Below are 18,328 nucleotides of genomic sequence, written 5' to 3'. Positions count from 1 at the left end.
GAAGCTCTGACATGCAAAAACATGGATGGATCCCAAAACCATTATGTTGAGGGAAAGCTGCTGTCAGGCCTTTGGGGTTTGGTGGTTCACAAGCTGCCATTTCCAGAACTCACAGCCTGCTACATGAGGACAACAACAACCAAACACATGAGAGAGGGTGGAAGGGGAGGAGGGAGGGAGGGGGAAAAGGACGGAAAAAGAAAAACCAAAGTGCAGTTATCACAGAAGTGGCTGCCTCTAGTGGGGAATGACTGAAAGGGGGTGTCTTCATTTCTTTTGTTGTTTCTGTGATAAAATACCTTGACAAAAGCAACTTAAGGGAGGAAGGTTCCAACAGTTCCTCATGGTGGAGAAGGTGCAGGGGTGGGAAGCTGGATGGTCCCCTTGCAGACAGAACGATAAACCCAGGCCCCTACTCAGCTCTCTTTCTCCATTCACATAATTCGGGGCACCCTGACAAGGAATGGTGCCACCCCAGTTTCTCAGAAGGAGAGAACTAACTCCTAAAGGTTAGCTCTCTGATCTTTACTCAAGTGCTTTGGCATGTGGGCATACACACAGAAAGTAAATACATTATAGGTAATAAAAACTTTTTGAAAAAGAATGTCTCTTAGGTTTTTGGCATAGGCAACCTAATACTAGATGATGATGTCATTGACAGTATTGTAGATTACTGGAAAGATTTGGCTGGAGTTGAAGGTGTTCCAAAGCTCTCTGTTACCACTCGGAAGGCTGTGACAGTAGCTAGACTTATGACCATGTTAGCAGCAGATTTTTGGCAAAGATGTTTCCCACTCAAATACAAAGTCTTGGAGCAGGAGAGATGGCTCAGCAGTTAAGAGCCTTTAAGTGTTCTGCCAGAGGACTCAGATATGGTGCCCAGCACTCTCGTGGAGGCTCACAACCATGTGTAACTCAGGTTCCAGGGGATGTTATGCTCTCCCCTGGCCTCTGCAGGCTCTTGACACACAAGTGTGTAGACAGAATTGGGGTGGGCACCAGCACCCAAAAAATGATATGGAGACTTATTATTAATTACGAAAGCTCGGTCTACAGCTTAGGCTTGTCCCACTAGCTCTTATAACTTAAATTATAATGAATTTGTTATAATATGTTAATCTATATTTTGCCTCGTGGCTTTTAACCTCTCTTCCATCTTGCATCTCCTGTTTCCTCTCTGTGTGCTCTGGCATCTCTCTTACACCTAGATTCATCTACTCTTTCTCTTTGTCTTGAAGTCCCGCCTAACCTCTTCCTTTCTGGCTATTGGCCATTCACCTTTGTATTAAACCAATCAGAAAGCACCTTGACAAAGACATATATTCACAGTGTACAAAAAAATTATTCCACAAGTGGTACACAGACATACACACAGTCAAAACACCAAAATGTATAAAATAATGTGTGGTGGTATATTATTTATGAATTATTAAAGCCTGCCTGAGAATTCAGAAAACAAAGTCAGCCACAAGCAATAGAAGCCAGGTGGTGGTGGTGGTACACACCTTTAATCCCACCACTTGTGAGGTAGAGGTAAACCACACTGAGCTACAAGAAATATATCCAGTCCTAAAGAGAAACAGCTCACACAAAGATGATCTCAGTACTTGAGATCACACGCCGTTAATCCCAGGACTCATGAGAGGTATTTAAGACAGGAAGAGGGTCTCAGAGCTGGCATTCTTTCTCCAGCCACATTAAGGATGGGAAGACACTGAAATCTCTAGCCACAATGAGAAGAAGATAGCAGTCTGAGTGAATCTGAGGAGCAGTGAAATCGGGAGCAGTTTGAGGATCGCCCCTTTGGTGTGAGTTGAGGTAGAGGTGAGAACTATGACTTGGCTGCTTTGCTTTTCTGATATTCATCTTGAAGCTTGAACCCCAATATTAGTCTCTGGGGCTTTTTTTGTGCTACAATAAAGTAAAACATAAACCTTTAATCTGGTCAAGTAAACTGTCAATCACTGATGGCATGAATGATGTTTGTATAATACTGAATTCAGGAGCCAGGTGGTGGTGGCCCACGCCTTTAATCCCAGCACTCAGGAGGCAGAGGCAGGCAGATCTGTGTGAGTTCGAGACCAGCCTGGTCTACAGAGTGAGTTCCAAGACAGCCAAGGATACACCGAGAAACACCCTGTCTTGAAAAACAAAAACAGAAATACTGAATTTAGTATAATGTTGTGTCTCTGTGGAACTGTGGACAGTTATGATAGAAGGAACAGGAAGAGAAGGCCAGAGAGATGGCACTGGGACCTGGTGGTGTGTGTTTCATTTCCAGAGTCCATCTGGTGGGTGGAGAGAATTCACTTCTGAAGACTGTTTTCTGATCTCCACACATGTGCTGTGACACTTGAGTACTCACAAAGAAAGAGAAAAAGAGAAATGACAATTTTTGAAAAACTAAAAAAAAATTAAGAAAGCAATATGTATAGTCTTGTGCTAAATTACCTGTATTAAGGCTAGAGATTCCTATGAGTATGAGACCAGCTGGGGCTACATAGTGAGTTCAAAGCCAGCCAGGTCTACATACACAGACTCTGGCCCAAACAAAATAAGAATGAAAGTCTGTAGGATGGGATGAAGTTATAGCATACCTGTGGATGTACCCCCCCACCCCTGCCACAATGCTTGTGTGGAGGTCACTGTGGCCCCCCTGTCCCAAGCCTCGATGTGTGTTTGAGGTCAGAAAGAACTTGCAATTCTCTGTTCTCCTACCACGTGGGTCCTAAGGATCAAACTCAGGTCCTCTGGCTTGTCAGCAAACTTTTGCCCTCAAAGCCTCTAGCCAGCCCTATGTGACCATTCACTGGTTATTCAATGCTATGTAATAGATGAATCCCAAAATGTGCACAGGGTTTCTACAGATAAGTACTTTGCGAGAACTTTATCGTTTGGGATGTCTGTGAGGGGAGAAGGAGATAATTTGATTAGTTTTGAGTCAGTGTCTCTTGTGAGACCACTGTGGAAATGTGGGCCAGGACTGTGGTGATCTGAAGGCCTGCCTAGACTTCTTTCTGCATTGGTGAATCACACACAAGCTACTGCTGCCTGTGGGTTGGAGTGGTCCAGACCCTCATCAGACCATGGCACCGGACTGGGTTAGCAGCCGCTTCCGCCAGAGACAGTGACCTAAGATGCAAGATGGAAGCAGCAGTGTCACTTATGACCTGACCTTCACGGGCACTCCCACAATATCCAGCTGGTTATGTAGGCCCACCCTGGGAGTGAGGACCGGGGTTGAGAAGCGCTGGGGATCTGTCTTTTCAGAGGCTGCTGGTAACTCCTGTATGCTTTAAGTTTGCCACACAGAGCACAAGGCAAAAGTGACGTACACTTGATCAGACAGACTTCAATGCTACCTACAGCGTATATATAGTCTAGTCCACGCTCTCCATGTTGCTGTGGCTGTGGCTTTGATGACCTCCCACTGCTCAGCGACATCTCTAGGAAGGACTCTCTGGACACATCACTTCTGTTCTGCCAACACTTCTTCCTTCGTTTGAATATAATGGACACAGTCTTTTAAAAAATCATAGCCCAGGCATCTTCATCTCTGGTGATGAGAGAGATGAGAGAGAGAGAGAGAGAGAGAGAGAGAGAGAGAGAGAGAGAGAGAGAGAGAGAGAAGCGGGGAGTCAGGGAGTTGGTAGAGTGTTTGCCTAGGATAAACTGGGCTTGGTGGCACACTCAGGAGGTGACACAAGACAATTAGAAGTTCAAAATTACCCTTTGCTGCATATTGAGTTCAAGGCCAGCCTAGGGTACACAAGACACGGTTAAAGAGAGAGGGAGGCTGGAGGAGGAAGGAAGGGAGGGAGGGGGAGGAAGGGAGGGAGGGAGGAAGGGAGGGAGGGAAAGAGGGAGGGAGGAGAGACCAAGAGCAAGTGGGCCAGGCAGGGTGTTGCATGCAGGCAATCTCAGTACTTGGGATGCTGGGGTAGGAAGGTTGCAATCGTGAAGTCTGACTCATTATATGAAATCCTGTCTCAAAACAGGAGACTAGAGGAGGACGGGAAGGGAGGGGGAGGGGAGGGAATGAGGAGGCAGAACAGGAGGAAAAATCCCATGCTGGCAATAGTGTCATGAGCAAAATGTCCCCATATGTCTGTGGCTCCAGGTTTACTGAACAATTCAATCAGTTTGGCAAATAGGATGAAAATAACTTGAAAAATAAACTTTCAAAAGCAATAACTTTTTTGAACACCAGGAAGGTTTATGATGAACATATAAATATTTCAGTAAATCACACACATTGTATTAGTAGTATTTTTGTATAAAGAAATCTGTATATTTAGGGATTAAAGTATTTGTAGTATTGCAAAGAATGTGGCCTCATGAAATATGTTAGACATGCAGCCCTTATTTAAAATGTATAATCTAAGTAATTGATTTACATTTGTGATTTTAAGTGGAACTATTTCAAAATGTAAATGCAGTATTAGACATGTATAAGAATGTAAGATTAACATATTTATAAGATTAATTTATTGGCTATATATGAATCACTTAAGTACTCCATGAAGATTTGTTAGTCACGCAACTGAAGTACTCAACAAAATAAATTGAATATATTAAATTTATAAATGCAGTTAAAATATTTAAAGTAGGCTAATTAAGGGAATTTGTAAACGTGACCAAACATCAATCAAATGCCCTCTTAGATTGTTTAAATTTAGCCACATCTATAAAATTTATGTTTAATTTATAAAGTAGCAGAAAAATTCTCTAGGGTTTTGATTTTGCAAAGTTAAAGAACACTTTTCCAAACTAAGCAACAGGCTGGAGAGCTGCTCAGTGGGTAAGAGCACCTGCTACTCTTGTAGAGCCTTGGAAGTTGGTTCCCGGCACAGGCATAAGGCTCAAGGTCACATCTAAGTCCATTTCCAGGGGCTCCTAGAGCCTCTTCCAGCTTCTGTGGGTACCCAGTGCACGTGTGTCTACAAGAATCCATGCACACACAGCCACGTGAATAAAAACAATGAAAATATACACTGAATATTTTAGAAAAAAACACTAACCACTGGGGAAAACAAAACAAAATGCAGCTGGGTGGTGGTGGCGCACACCTTTAATACCAGCACTAGGGAGGCAGAGGCAGGAGGATCTCTGTGACTTTTGAGTCGCGTTTTTAAAGTTGTTTTTTTTTAATTGCATGCGTTTCTAAGGGGGAGAGCATGGCAGTGTTCTAGTGGAGGTGAGAGACACCTTTTGGGAGCTGCTTCTCTCATCCCTCCATGTGATCACCAAGACTGAACTCCAGTGGCCAGGCTTCTCAGCAAGCTCCTTTACCAGTCACTGGGCCTTCTCACTCTTATGAATAATTGTTATGTGCTATGGTGATATAATACTTATGATTTACCAAAGCTTGCCTGAGGATTCAGAAAGCAAAGTCAGCCACAGGCCGTAGAAAGCCAGGCACACACCTTTAATCCCAGCAGCCAGACGCTAGGAGATGGTGGTATATACCTTTAATCCTAGGACAGAGGTAGATGGATCTGAGTTCAAGGCCACCCAGGGACACAGGAGACTGAGACAGTCTAAGAGAGTAACAGATCACATGCTTTTAATCCCAGCGCTAGAGGGGTATAAAAGATAGAAGCAGGGTCTTCAGTATTGAATATGAGGAATTCATTCTCTAGCCACACTGAAGATAGGAGCATTCAGTCTCCAGTCTCGAAGAGAACTCGTGGGTCAGCCCTTTCAGCCTGGGGTAGAGGTAAGGCTTAGTGACCGACTGCTTTGCTTTTCTGACCTATAGCTTGAAGTCTGAACCCCAATGTCTGTCTCTGGATCTTCTATTTTTCATGCAACAATGTACAGAAGTCATTCTTGAGAGCTAGGATGTAGCTCGGGTAGTACAGTGCTTGCCTGGCGTGCTGTAGCCCTAGGTTTAAACCCAGCGCTGTTGTCCACGGCCCACTCGGAGGTGAAAGCAGATCAGTGTAATCCTTGGCTATACACCGAGTATGTGGGACCCTGTTAGGATGGGAGAGCAGGGGAGAGAGTTTTCCACTGATGTTCCAGACCTAGACAGAGTAAGCTTGGCCTGACTTTTTCTCCTCATTGCCAAGGCCAAGAGAATGGGAAGAGAAGCAGGGAGTCACTCCCTTGCCTGGCTGCCTGTGGCCCCACCCCCTCATCAGTAGGGTGTCCCTTGTAGGTAATAAGTGAGACACTTGCCTCATTACCAGCTTACAGCATGGTACTTGCTCTCCCCAAAACAGCCACACACATCATGATTGTCTTTCTTTTATTGTTATTTGATTGTCCGAGGGAGTCCTGACTGACCTCCAGGACTAGTTGTGGCTGCACTCAGCAGAATACAGCAAAAGCCTGCAGATCCCTTTGCGTAAAAGGTGCCAGTTCATTTAACTGCAGGAATATGGCCAATCACTTAAGACAAAAAGTATACCCAGTCATTCATTGGTTGATAACGGATGCAGAGCCCCATACTTGGACCTGTAGTTTGCTATGAACCCCTAGCCAACTGGGCTGTGGGGAGGAGCACTCTTGAATTCTCTACAACCTGTTCTTTTTTTTGTCTTCCATCAAAGTCTAGCTTCTGGCCATGCTGTTTTCCTGGTGCAGATAGAGTGTCTCAGAAGTCCATGATGTCTGGGGCAAGGAGTGGCTTTGATTTGAGGCGGTGGATGTGTGTACACACACCTAGCATCTGCCCATTGCCTGGCTCCAATACCCTTCAACAGCATAGGTTTTAGAACCCACTATAACTTCCCAGTGGGAGGTCTCCTGGGGGCCTCCCGTTTTCCCCCCTACCCTGTCAGGGCAGCTATCTGTGGTGTATAGCTGTAGCCTCAACCTCAGAGGTTCTTGATGTGGTCTAAGGCAGTGGGTCTTCTAGAACTCCACCCAGGAGGCAACTTCCAACTGACCAACATTTTTGGTTTGTTTCCTAGCTGTTTATGGAATCTTTGTTTCTCCTTAACGTTCCCTTCCAAAATCTAGAATTTCTATTCAGCCATCAGTCTTTGATCTCTTAGTACTTCCTCAGCAACTTGAGTAAAATTCTCATACACGGTCTCCATGGATCCTCCCTAGCGGTCCAGGCCCTTTATTCCTCCCCTTCCTCTGTTTCCTCCTGCTTCCCGAGGTCTCGAACAGCTGGGATTCTGGGAGTGACGTCCTTCCCCTGGGCACTAAGATCTGAGCCCCAGGGTTGGTAGCTGAAGAAGACTCTTCTATTTTGTGTCATGCCACAAGGTGTGGTTGGGGTCCATCCTGTGCCTGGGCATAGGAGGAAGTACATATACTGACTCCAAGATGCAGCAATCTATACATCCGCAGTTACTTCACATATTGTGAGCTGGGTGTTTTAGGGGGTGAACAGTTTCTTTCCCTTCTCCTTTCCAGCCAGTGGTTTCTGTGAGATTCACAGGACTACAAGGTCACACCTGCTGGCCAGTGACTGTTAGTAGAATAGTCATCTAACAGGCTCATCTCTCTTCCTTGGTTCTTTTTGGTACTGCAAATGAGAAAAGGCAGTCAGTTTCTCTTTGGATATCAAAGGTAAACTCCAGATCTATCAATGGCTTTGATCTTGAGAAACAGAGGAAGAGAGAGGGGGCGGCGGAGGAAGGAAAAGGGGGTAACGAAGCGGAAAAAAGGGGAGCGTGCCATAGGGCTCAGAGGCGTTTCTGTCTCTGGGCTCCCTAAATAAGGTAAAAGCTTTAGCATAATTTTTCTTTTTCCTTAAGCTAAATTGAAGGTAGTTTGTTGTTGTTGTTTACTATCAAAAAGCTTCTAACTGACCCATGCCTACTGGCACAAATCTGTAATCTCAGTTACTCAGGAGGCTCAGGCAGAAGAATCGTAAACCCTAGGTCTTCCTAGGCTACAGAATGAGTTCAAGGCTGGTTCTAACTCGGTGAGACACATTTCAAAAAAAAAGTGAACAGAAATAAAGGAAAGGGGGAGCTGGGCAATGAGGGCGAACATCTTTAATCCCAGCACTTGGGAGGCAGAGGCGGGCAAATCTGTGTGAGTTTGAGGCCAACCTGGTCTACAGAGCAAGTTCTAGGACAGCCAGGGCTGTTACACAGAGAAATTGTCTTGAGGAACAAAAACAAAACAAAACAAAAAACAAGAAGGGGGGGGACAGGACTGGAGATATCTCAGCCATGAAAGCTTGCCTAATAAGCAGGAAGCCAGGGGTTCAAGTCCCGATGCTGGAGGACAGGGGACAGAGGACAGGGTGCCGTTTGACCAACTGTAATAGAAAATTTACAGTAAGTACACTTGCTGTTTTCAAACAATATAAATTTAGCCAAGTGTTTGGCACTGGCACTGAGAAAGTAGAGGCAGGAGGGTCAGGAGTTCTGAGATACGGACACACAACAATTTCAAGGCCAGTCTGGCCTACAGGGCACCTGCTTGAAAAAAGACAAAAGAACCACTATAAATTAATTATTTCAGTCTAAAATCAAGGTGCCAACACAACCTTACACCCCCTTCATGCAGGAAGGGCTCTCTAGCTTCGGGCAGCTGTGGGCTGTCCTTGGCATTCCCTGTAACTGAGTTACTTCATTTCTGCCTCGTCCCTCCTGGTGTCTCCCCGTGACTTCCCATGTTACAGGCATGCATGCATGTGTGTACACACACACACACACACACACACACACACACAGAGGGAGAGAGAGAGAAGAGAGAGAGAGAGAGAGAGAGACAGAGACAGAGACAGAGAGAGACAGAGAGATTTCTTGTACTGACTCCAGTCACTGGTTCTGGTCCAGCGCTGAGATTAGACGTGTGTATCACTACTCCCAGCCACTGTCCTGATTTTGCTCCTGTGCCTTTCTCCTGGCTCTCAGCTAATAATTTAGGGAGGCAAGAAAGGTATAAGAGAGGATCAAATAAAGCAAAGATGGTGATGATTATCCTTGAATTTTATTTGTATATGCTATTCCTTGTCCTTTGTTACTACAGTGACCTAGACTGTCACTAAGCTATTATGAATTCTCTAGTTTTATCTGAACACCTAAATGAAATTTCCCACTTTATCCAGGAAAATACAAAGTACCCTCCTTTACCTAGTGAAGCTTCTTGGCTCTGCGCTTCCATAGACCTTGACAGTCAAAAAACATCAACTGTTCTCGTGATGCGAAAGAAAATTCAGATCTTGAGGCAACAGATATTTGATCCTATGCTATGTGACTGGATAAATAGGTACTGCTCCTATTTTCCATTCCTTTAAGCTTTAGCCATTACAGTCTCAAGGCCTGGGTTGCAGGATCCCCACTTGAGCAAGTCCTTTTCACAACACTTTTAGTCTTCTTGGCCCTGGATGGCAACTAAGTCTCTTAAAACTAAAAGGGCTGTGTTTGTGTGAGTGAAATCTGCCCACCTTAGAGATCTAGAGGTTAACTAACCAGCTCGCCGCCCCCACCCCTGCCCCCAGAGGGCTTTGCTTTGTTGGTTTCCAGCCAGCTTGTACTTTCAAGTTGAAAATAGTTCTTTTTGTCTGTTTTTCTAGAACATAGAATTCATTACCCCTGGATCCTTGCCAACAGTGTCCCTCTCATGTTTTTAAAACTAAGATGAATGTTGCAGCATGACCTAGTAGGCTCGACCCACAATGGGAAGTCAGGCAGTAATATGCTGGATGTCTACACCAGTGCTTTGCTCTGCCTAGGGAGGCCGGCAGGCAAATGGGATTCTGGAAACACAGGAGGGCATCCCGGGTGGAATCTCTGTAAGCGTTTCGTCGGGATGGGTCAGGACAGGATGGAACAGGAGTGGGTCAGGTATTCTGGCACTCGGGAGTCACAGAATACCCAGTGTTACACAGCTCAGGTGGAAAGGTATCCTGGAGCTCGGGAGCCAAGGATACTGAGTGTTACACAGCTCAGGTAGAAAGGTATCCTGGAGCTCGGGAGCCAAGGACCACCACAGGTTGCAGTAAGCTTGGCAGCTTACAGCCTTGCCTCAGAGAAAGGCTTCTCCGGTGTGTCAGCTCCGCTCCGGCACGGCAGGACAGGGTCTTCCAGCTGGGGATGTTCGCCTAGTGTAGCAGTTTTGCTCCGCAGGAGGTTTCTCGGGCGAAGTTGCTACAGTTCAGCTCTGCTCCTGGAGAGCCGAGCGGAGAGCAGGGAGCCGGGCGGGAGCAGAGTGTAACAACTCCGCTCTGCCAAGGAAGGTTTCCCGGGCAAGTGTTACAGCGCTGCTCGCTCTGCTCTGCTCTGCTCTGCCCAGGGTCGCCTCTGCTCGCTCTGCTCTGCTCTGCCCAGGGTCGCCTTTGCTCTGTCGCAGCCGCAAAAGAAGATCTTCACCCGAAGCTCATCCAAAGGTGTTTATTGGAAGACAGCTGGACCAGCCAAGCTGAACATACACAGGGTTTATATAGGGGTTCCTGGGGTTGGGGAAGTTTTTCCAGGGTAGGGATTGGTCCGATTTCAGTGCTGAGCTCAGATTGGCTAGAGCTCTGCTCCGGGATTGGTTACTTTTTACACAGGATTAGGGTCAGATTTGGCTCTGGTTTCAGGGCCAAAGTGTGTTTCTTTCTCTGGTCCTTTTTAGCCTTTTGGCTCCAATTTTAGGGCCAGGGTACATTTCTTTCACTGACTCTGATTCCAGGGACAAAGTGTGTTCCTTTGGCACTGGTTTTAGGGTCAGGGTACATTTCTTTGGTTCTGGTTGCAGGGCCAAAGTGTGTTTCTTTGGCTCTGCTCAGGGTGTGTTTCTTTGACTGGTCCCTTTTCCCTACATTCCCCCCTTTTTTGTTTAATAAAACTGGGGTTTGGAAAAGGGGCGGTGTTATCATTAGACTACTTCCTGCTGAATGGGGGCGTCGAGGTTCATGGGGCAATCTTCATCTTTGTCCAGATGTGTCCAGGTGTTGTAGCTTTCTGGTTCCTTAGCTAGGGGCTGATAACCCTGTAATAACAACTGGTTGAAAGTTTGGTTAGAAATTTTTTGAACTTGTTGTTGAAGGAATCTAGACAAAAAATTTATAAGACAGGGTGCCACTAGTAGAATTAAGAAAACAGAGAGAAGAGGAGTTAGAAAAGGTAGCATCCAGTTTTATATTGGATTATTAGTGATCCATTGGCCAGAGCTATTAAGTTGTTTTTTATATTTTTGAAGGTCTGTTTGAAGTTGTTGAATTTTATCCTTTACTATTCCTGACTGGTTAACATAAAAGCAACATTCTTCCCCGAGAAAGAGGCAAAGTCCACCTCTTTCTGCTGTTAGTAAATCTAGTCCTCTCCGATTTTGTAGTACTACAGCAGATAGGGAGTCTATCTGACCCTGAAGGGTGAGGATGGTTTGAGCTACCTGTTGGAAATCCTGGATGAATTGTGAGGAAAGCCTATGGTACATCGTTAGGGAAATGGTTAATCCTGCTGTTCCTGTGGCCACACCTGCAGTTATGCCCAGAGCTGCCAGGAGGGGTATGATCTGAATTGCTCGCTTGTCATGTCGTCCTGCTATAAACTTAGTGATGGGAATTGGTAGGGGCTCTTCACCAGGTATCACTCCTAATTTAGGGAAGAGGAACACCAGGGTACATGTCCCAGACCAACTGGCAGGCAGGCAGTGGTATACCTGTGTGCCACAGAGAATCGACGCATTGTGAATGTTTGGACATAGGGGCTGTGTGGTAGTATTAAGCGTTATGGTATTGTTGCAGTCTTTAGAATCTAGAATGCCCACAAGGTGTGTTCCTGCTGAGCTAAAGCAGTCTGAGATACCGAAGAGAGAGATGTGGGAGAGATAAGGGGTGGTAGTAATGTTTGCCTCAGAGCAGTTTAGAAGTGGCAAAGTGGGAAAATCTGTTAAGACAATGGGTGAGGCCACAAAGGGTGGTTGTGAGTTTGACCCAGGAGGGACACACAACCAGCATTCTTCAAAGCGGTTAGGCAAGACATTATTTAATAGCTGGTATGTAGAGATTAAGGTTTGAAATAAGAGATGGTATGACAGGTTTAGGAAGGAGCTGCCATCCATATACCATGTATAGGTGGCTTGGGGTAGAGCTCCCTCATGTATATGTGTAGGATGAGGTAGTAACTCTTCTAGGGTCTCAATGTAAGAGTGAGATGGGGAGTATTTTGAGACTGGTTGGGGGAGAAGATTTGAAATATTAAGAGGTGGGCATGGCTGAAAGGTAAGTGTTGTATCCTCTACTAATGCTACCTGAAGGGAGAGAACTCTGGAGGGGGTAATGTTTGGAGACCCTTATATGTTAGAAGATGGGACAGGTGGTGAGGAGAGAGGACAGTAGTAGGAGACCCAAAGGTTAACTTCTTTGATTCTCGTATGAGGAGTTCAGCTGCAGCCAGAGCCCGCAGACAAGGTGCCCAACCTTGGATAGTGTGGTCTAATTTTTTGATAAGTATGCGACTGGTGCAAAGGAAGGTCCCAGTTGGTGACCCAGGACCCCGAGGGCATATCCCTCTTTCTCAGTAACATAGAGAGAGAAGGGACGTGTTAAGTCTGGAAGGTGTAAGGCTGGAGCCTGTAGGAGGGCCTGTTGAAGCTGACGAAATGGCTTGGTAACAGGTGCAAGGAGAGGCTCATGTGATGGGCCAAGGGCTGCCTGATACAGAGGGCGAGCAAGAAGGGAGAAGGAAGGAATCCAAGAACGTAAGAAGCTGGCCATTCCTAGGAAGGATAAGATTTCATCCTTTGTGGTGGGGACTGTAAGTGATTGTATTAGGTTTTTTCTATCTAGGGTAATAGCCTTATGAGTTGGAGTAATAGTTAGTCCTAGGTAAGTTACCTGAGGAATGGACAGCTGGACCTTAGAGGGTGATACCCTATATCCTCGGCTACATAGAAAATTTAACAAAGTAGATGTGTCGGCCTGGCTTATTTCTAGGGATGGACTACAAAGGAGAAGGTCATCTACGTACTGTATCAACTTGGATTTTGGGAGAGACAAAGAGAATAAATCAGAGGCTAGGGCCTGACCGAATAAATGGGGGCTGTCCCGGAACCCTTGAGGTAGGACTGTCCAAGTAAGTTGTGTAGAAATGTGAGTGTCTGGGTCAGTCCAAGTAAAGGCAAAGATATTTTGTGACTGGGGGTCCAGAGGAATAGAAAAGAAGGCATCCTTGAGATCAAGGACAGAGAAATGAGAAGTTTTTGAAGGGATGGTGGAGAGTAGAGTATAAGGATTGGGAACCATAGGATGAAGGGGCACTACTGCTGAGTTAATAAGTCGGAGATCCTGAACCAGGCGGTAGGTTCCATTAGGTTTTTTGACTGCAAGTATGGGGGTGTTGAAGGGGGAAGAAGTGGGGCAAAAAGACTTTTTCTCAGGAGGTCAGAGATGAGAGGTTTGAGTCCCCTGAGACTTTGGAGTGAAAGTGGGTATTGAGCCTTAGTTATATATTTGGCAGGGTTTTGTAGTCGGATGATTAGAGGGGTGTGATGTTTGGCTATAGAGGGATTTTGGGTGTCCCATACCTGAGGATCTACCTGAGAGGATGGTAAGGGAAGAAGTGTGTCAGACTGTGTGGTTTGTAGGAGGAGGAGAAGGGGAACAGCTGGCAAACCTGAGGCCAAACGGATAGGAGGAGCAAAAGAAATGGAGGCTCCCACTTTGGCTAAAGGTCCCTTCCCAGCAATGGGATGGGACAGGTTGGTATCACTAGGAAGGAATGAGTAAGGGGGATACCCTTAAAGATACAGTTAAGTGGTGGGGTTTGTTGGGCCTGATAGGGCTGTCCTCCTACTCCGACAATAGAGGAACAAGAAAGAGTGGTTGGTCCCCAAAAATTTGTCAAGACTGAAAAAGTGGCTCCAGTGTCCAGGAGGAAGGAGATAGGCCTCCCTGATACTATGATAACTACCCGAGGCTCCCTGTCGGAGATGGCGGTGGTCAGGCCAAGGGAGCTCGGGCCCCATCGTCAGTCATCAATGGCCAGGCCAAGGAGGTCAGTTGAAGGGCGATCTGGGATTGATGTCCCCATGCTGTCAGGAACATGGGGGCAATCAATGCTCCAGTGTCCCTCTTGATGGCACCTTGGACATGGTCCTGGTGGTTTACGAGGGTTTGGACAGGCCCGGGCCCAGTGGCCTTCCTGACCGCATTTGAAACAAGGACGTAGGAGCCTTTGTCCTTTGGGAGCCTGGGCTTTCGTTTTGGCTGGCCAAGAGCTTTTAGCCATCATCAGGTATTTTTGTTTTTGGGCCTTTTCATCCCTTCCATGGTACACCTTGAATGCCACATTTAGGGCTTCTGACTGTGGAGTTAAGGGGCCCTTTTCTAGACGTCTGAGTTTGGCCCTAATATCAGGGTAACTTTGGGAAAAAAAGTAGGTCATAAGGAGTTGGTTTCCATCTTGAGTCTCAGGATCCACATTGGTGTATTGTAAGAGGGCCTTTGTAAGACGGTCTAGGAATTGGGATGGGTTTTCATCCTTGTCCTGGATGACCCTTTGGATCCTTTCATAATTTACTGCTTTAAGAGCAGCCTTACGGAGACCAGCCAGGAGACAAGTTAAAAACCGCTTCCTAGCTAGAATGCCCCCTGGGGTATTGTAATCCCAGTCAGGTTCCTGGTCAGGAACTGCCATAGATCCAACTGGGTAGGTATCATCAGTTTGATGGATGTCATCTGCATAGATTCTAGCCTGTTCCCAAACTCGCCTGCGTTCCTCAGGGAGGAGATTGTTGGTAAGAATCATATAAACATCATGGAAGGTAAGGTTATAGGACTGGGTAATATACTGGAATTCTTTAATAAAGGTGGAAGGGTTGGCACTATAGGATCCCAATCTTTTGTCTATTTGGGAGAGTTCAGTCAATGAGAAGGGGACATGAACTTTGACTAAGCCATCCACCCCAGCAACCTCTCGCAAGGGGAGAACTGGAGCTGGTTTAGGTTGGGGAGGTAAAGGGTGTGGTCCCTTAGTGGAGCGGGACCGAGTAGTGGGAGGACTAGGGACTGTTGGTGGTGAGCTGAAGGAGGGTGCCAGTGAATGCTGACTAGGGTGACTTGTCACTGAAGAGGGAGGAAGGGAAATCGGAGGGGCCAGCACAAGAGGGGGAGCTGAGGGTTTTGTTCGACGGGGAGAAGGCTCATTGGCTGGATCAAAAGTAGTAGAGGGATCATCTTGTTCAGACTTCCTAGCCAAAAGAAGTTGAGTGGGAGAGCATGAGGCACAGAGAGAAGGCTTGGAGCGTAGCAGAGAGAAAGCCTGGACATAGAAAATCTCCTTCCATTTCTCCAATCGCTCACAGTAGTTGTAAAGGTCCCGAATAATATTGGGATCGAGGGTGCCATTACGTGGCCATTTGGACTGATTATCTAAATGGTATTTAGGCCAAATTTTATTGCAAAAGCGAATAAGTTTAGAACCCTTTAGTTCGGGTGTCAGGTGTAGAGACTTGAGGTTTTCTAGGAGGCATCCCAAGGGGGAATGGGAGGGTACGGATGACACGGTTCCCATGGATGAGAAGGAAAAGGTCACTGCAGCCTGTAGTCAAGGGCGTCCCCAGGACTCAGGGAGGACCACCGAAAGAGGACCAAGCCGTTCAGAGGGTCGTCACCCAACTCAACGGGGGTCAGGCTTAGCCCGGCTAAGCCAGAAGAGACTCGGCGCCTGGTACCAGGGCTTTTCTAGAGGCCAGAAGGCGTGAGACGGAAACCGAGCTCTAAAAGGGTCTCATCCAAAGGAAAGGGTCAGGATTGGAATCGTAGAAGCCGCAAGGGCCTAGAGGAGCTGTGCAACGACAGCCAGCTCCAAGGGAGGAGGTCAGGAAGGGACGCAATGACCCGGTGGGGCCTAAGGAAACTGCAGGATTGCAATTTCAAGGGTGGTAGGCTGGGGTAAGGTGAGGAGGGTCAGCTGTAGCCTTAAGGGCCTTGGCTGGGGTACCTCCGTCTCTACAAGTATCCCTGACTTAGGGAACTGAAGGGGAGACTTACCCAATCGTTGATGGTGGATGTAGTGTCAAGCGATTGGTGAGCTGGAAGGCGAGTCTGCTGCAGGCCAACTGGAGATGAGAGATAGGGTCCCAGTGCGGCTCAGACCACGAAGGGGAGCACAGGCACCAGGAGAGCCTATCCAAGTCACGGGTAGACTGAAGATGAGGGATAGGATCCCAGTGCGGCTCAGACCATGAAAGGGAGCACAGGCACCAGGAGAGCCTATCCCGGGTTTCGGCACCAAATGTAAGCGTTTCGTCGGGATGGGTCAGGACAGGATGGAACAGGAGTGGGTCAGGTATTCTGGCACTCGGGAGTCACAGAATACCCAGTGTTACACAGCTCAGGTGGAAAGGTATCCTGGAGCTCGGGAGCCAAGGATACTGAGTGTTACACAGCTCAGGTAGAAAGGTATCCTGGAGCTCGGGAGCCAAGGACCACCACAGGTTGCAGTAAGCTTGGCAGCTTACAGCCTTGCCTCAGAGAAAGGCTTCTCCGGTGTGTCAGCTCCGCTCCGGCACGGCAGGACAGGGTCTTCCAGCTGGGGATGTTCGCCTAGTGTAGCAGTTTTGCTCCGCAGGAGGTTTCTCGGGCGAAGTTGCTACAGTTCAGCTCTGCTCCTGGAGAGCCGAGCGGAGAGCAGGGAGCCGGGCGGGAGCAGAGTGTAACAACTCCGCTCTGCCAAGGAAGGTTTCCCGGGCAAGTGTTACAGCGCTGCTCGCTCTGCTCTGCTCTGCTCTGCCCAGGGTCGCCTCTGCTCGCTCTGCTCTGCTCTGCCCAGGGTCGCCTTTGCTCTGTCGCAGCCGCAAAAGAAGATCTTCACCCGAAGCTCATCCAAAGGTGTTTATTGGAAGACAGCTGGACCAGCCAAGCTGAACATACACAGGGTTTATATAGGGGTTCCTGGGGTTGGGGAAGTTTTTCCAGGGTAGGGATTGGTCCGATTTCAGTGCTGAGCTCAGATTGGCTAGAGCTCTGCTCCGGGATTGGTTACTTTTTTACACAGGATTAGGGTCAGATTTGGCTCTGGTTTCAGGGCCAAAGTGTGTTTCTTTCTCTGGTCCTTTTTAGCCTTTTGGCTCCAATTTTAGGGCCAGGGTACATTTCTTTCACTGACTCTGATTCCAGGGACAAAGTGTGTTCCTTTGGCACTGGTTTTAGGGTCAGGGTACATTTCTTTGGTTCTGGTTGCAGGGCCAAAGTGTGTTTCTTTGGCTCTGCTCAGGGTGTGTTTCTTTGACTGGTCCCTTTTCCCTACAATCTCCAGGGCTGGACTGGAGAAATCCCATTAGGTAAAATTTATCTGAGTTTCCTGTTGCCCTCAGTAGGTGTTTGGTGGTCTCTGCCACAGAAAGGGCACTGTCCCTCTCCCCCTTTGGTTGTCCGTGTGGAGACAGAATATTTGTAAAGGGCTCTGTGTTTCCCCTGTTTTCCAGCTCGTTTCTCTCTACCCATTCCACTCTGTCTGCCCCCTTTCTGTTAGCACTGAACTTTCTGGTCTCCTGCCACAGAACGGGTCTCAGCAGCGTACATCAACACAGCCCAGGGCCAGATGAATCCTTCGTATGACTGACATCCCTTTACCTTATTTTAGCGTGTATGTATTTAATTGCAATTCTAATTTTGATGGATTTGTAGATGCACATACAGTTTGAACAGGGAGATCCTGTGTCCTCTCCATCTAGTTTCCCCCATAGTTCCGTCTTTCCAATGATGTCCAACATGACATCTGGGATAGTGCCATGGATACAATTGAGACTGATGGAAACCTGGTCATGACATGGTCTCTCATGTCGCTCTTTCTTAGCCACACAACCTTCTCTCCAGCCTAGACTCTTTTGTTATCTCCTGGCAGCCACTCATCAATTTTCCCTATCTGTAATTTTGTCATTTCAACAGTGCTGCATAAATGCAGTCATGTGGTGTAAAACCTTTTGGTACCCTTTCCCCTAGGCACACATCCCTGGAGACTCATACATACGCAGGAGCAGGTTGTTTCTGCTTACTGCTGAGTGATATCTGTGCTGTGGTGTAGTGTAGCTTGTTTTACTGTTCATTCATTGAAGGACATCTGGGTTGCCTCAGGTTGGGTCTATTACAAAGAAAGCTGCTACAAACATTCACTAGTGGCTTTTATAGGAATGTTAGTTTTCGTGTCTTCTGGGTAAATGTGGAAGTATAATTAGTGGGCCATATGGTACTTGTATGTTTGTGTTTATTTATGTACTGCGTTTGTTTGTTTGTGGTTCTGCAGGTTGAAGCCTAGGTTGAGCATGCTAGACAGGAAGTAAACAACTCAAAATGCCTTCAGGAAGTCCTTGAAATTGACTAACCCTTCATCCTCCCACAGGGTATATCCTAGGCTCTGTTTGCTTGGCTTTATTGTATTTTAATTAAAAAGTTATTACTTCTTATTTATTTACCACGGGA

This window comes from Mesocricetus auratus, unplaced genomic scaffold (genome assembly GCF_017639785.1).
Source record: "Mesocricetus auratus isolate SY011 unplaced genomic scaffold, BCM_Maur_2.0 Super-Scaffold_100011, whole genome shotgun sequence".
NCBI lineage: Eukaryota > Metazoa > Chordata > Mammalia > Rodentia > Cricetidae > Mesocricetus > Mesocricetus auratus.
This window is presented reverse-complemented; position numbering follows the sequence as displayed.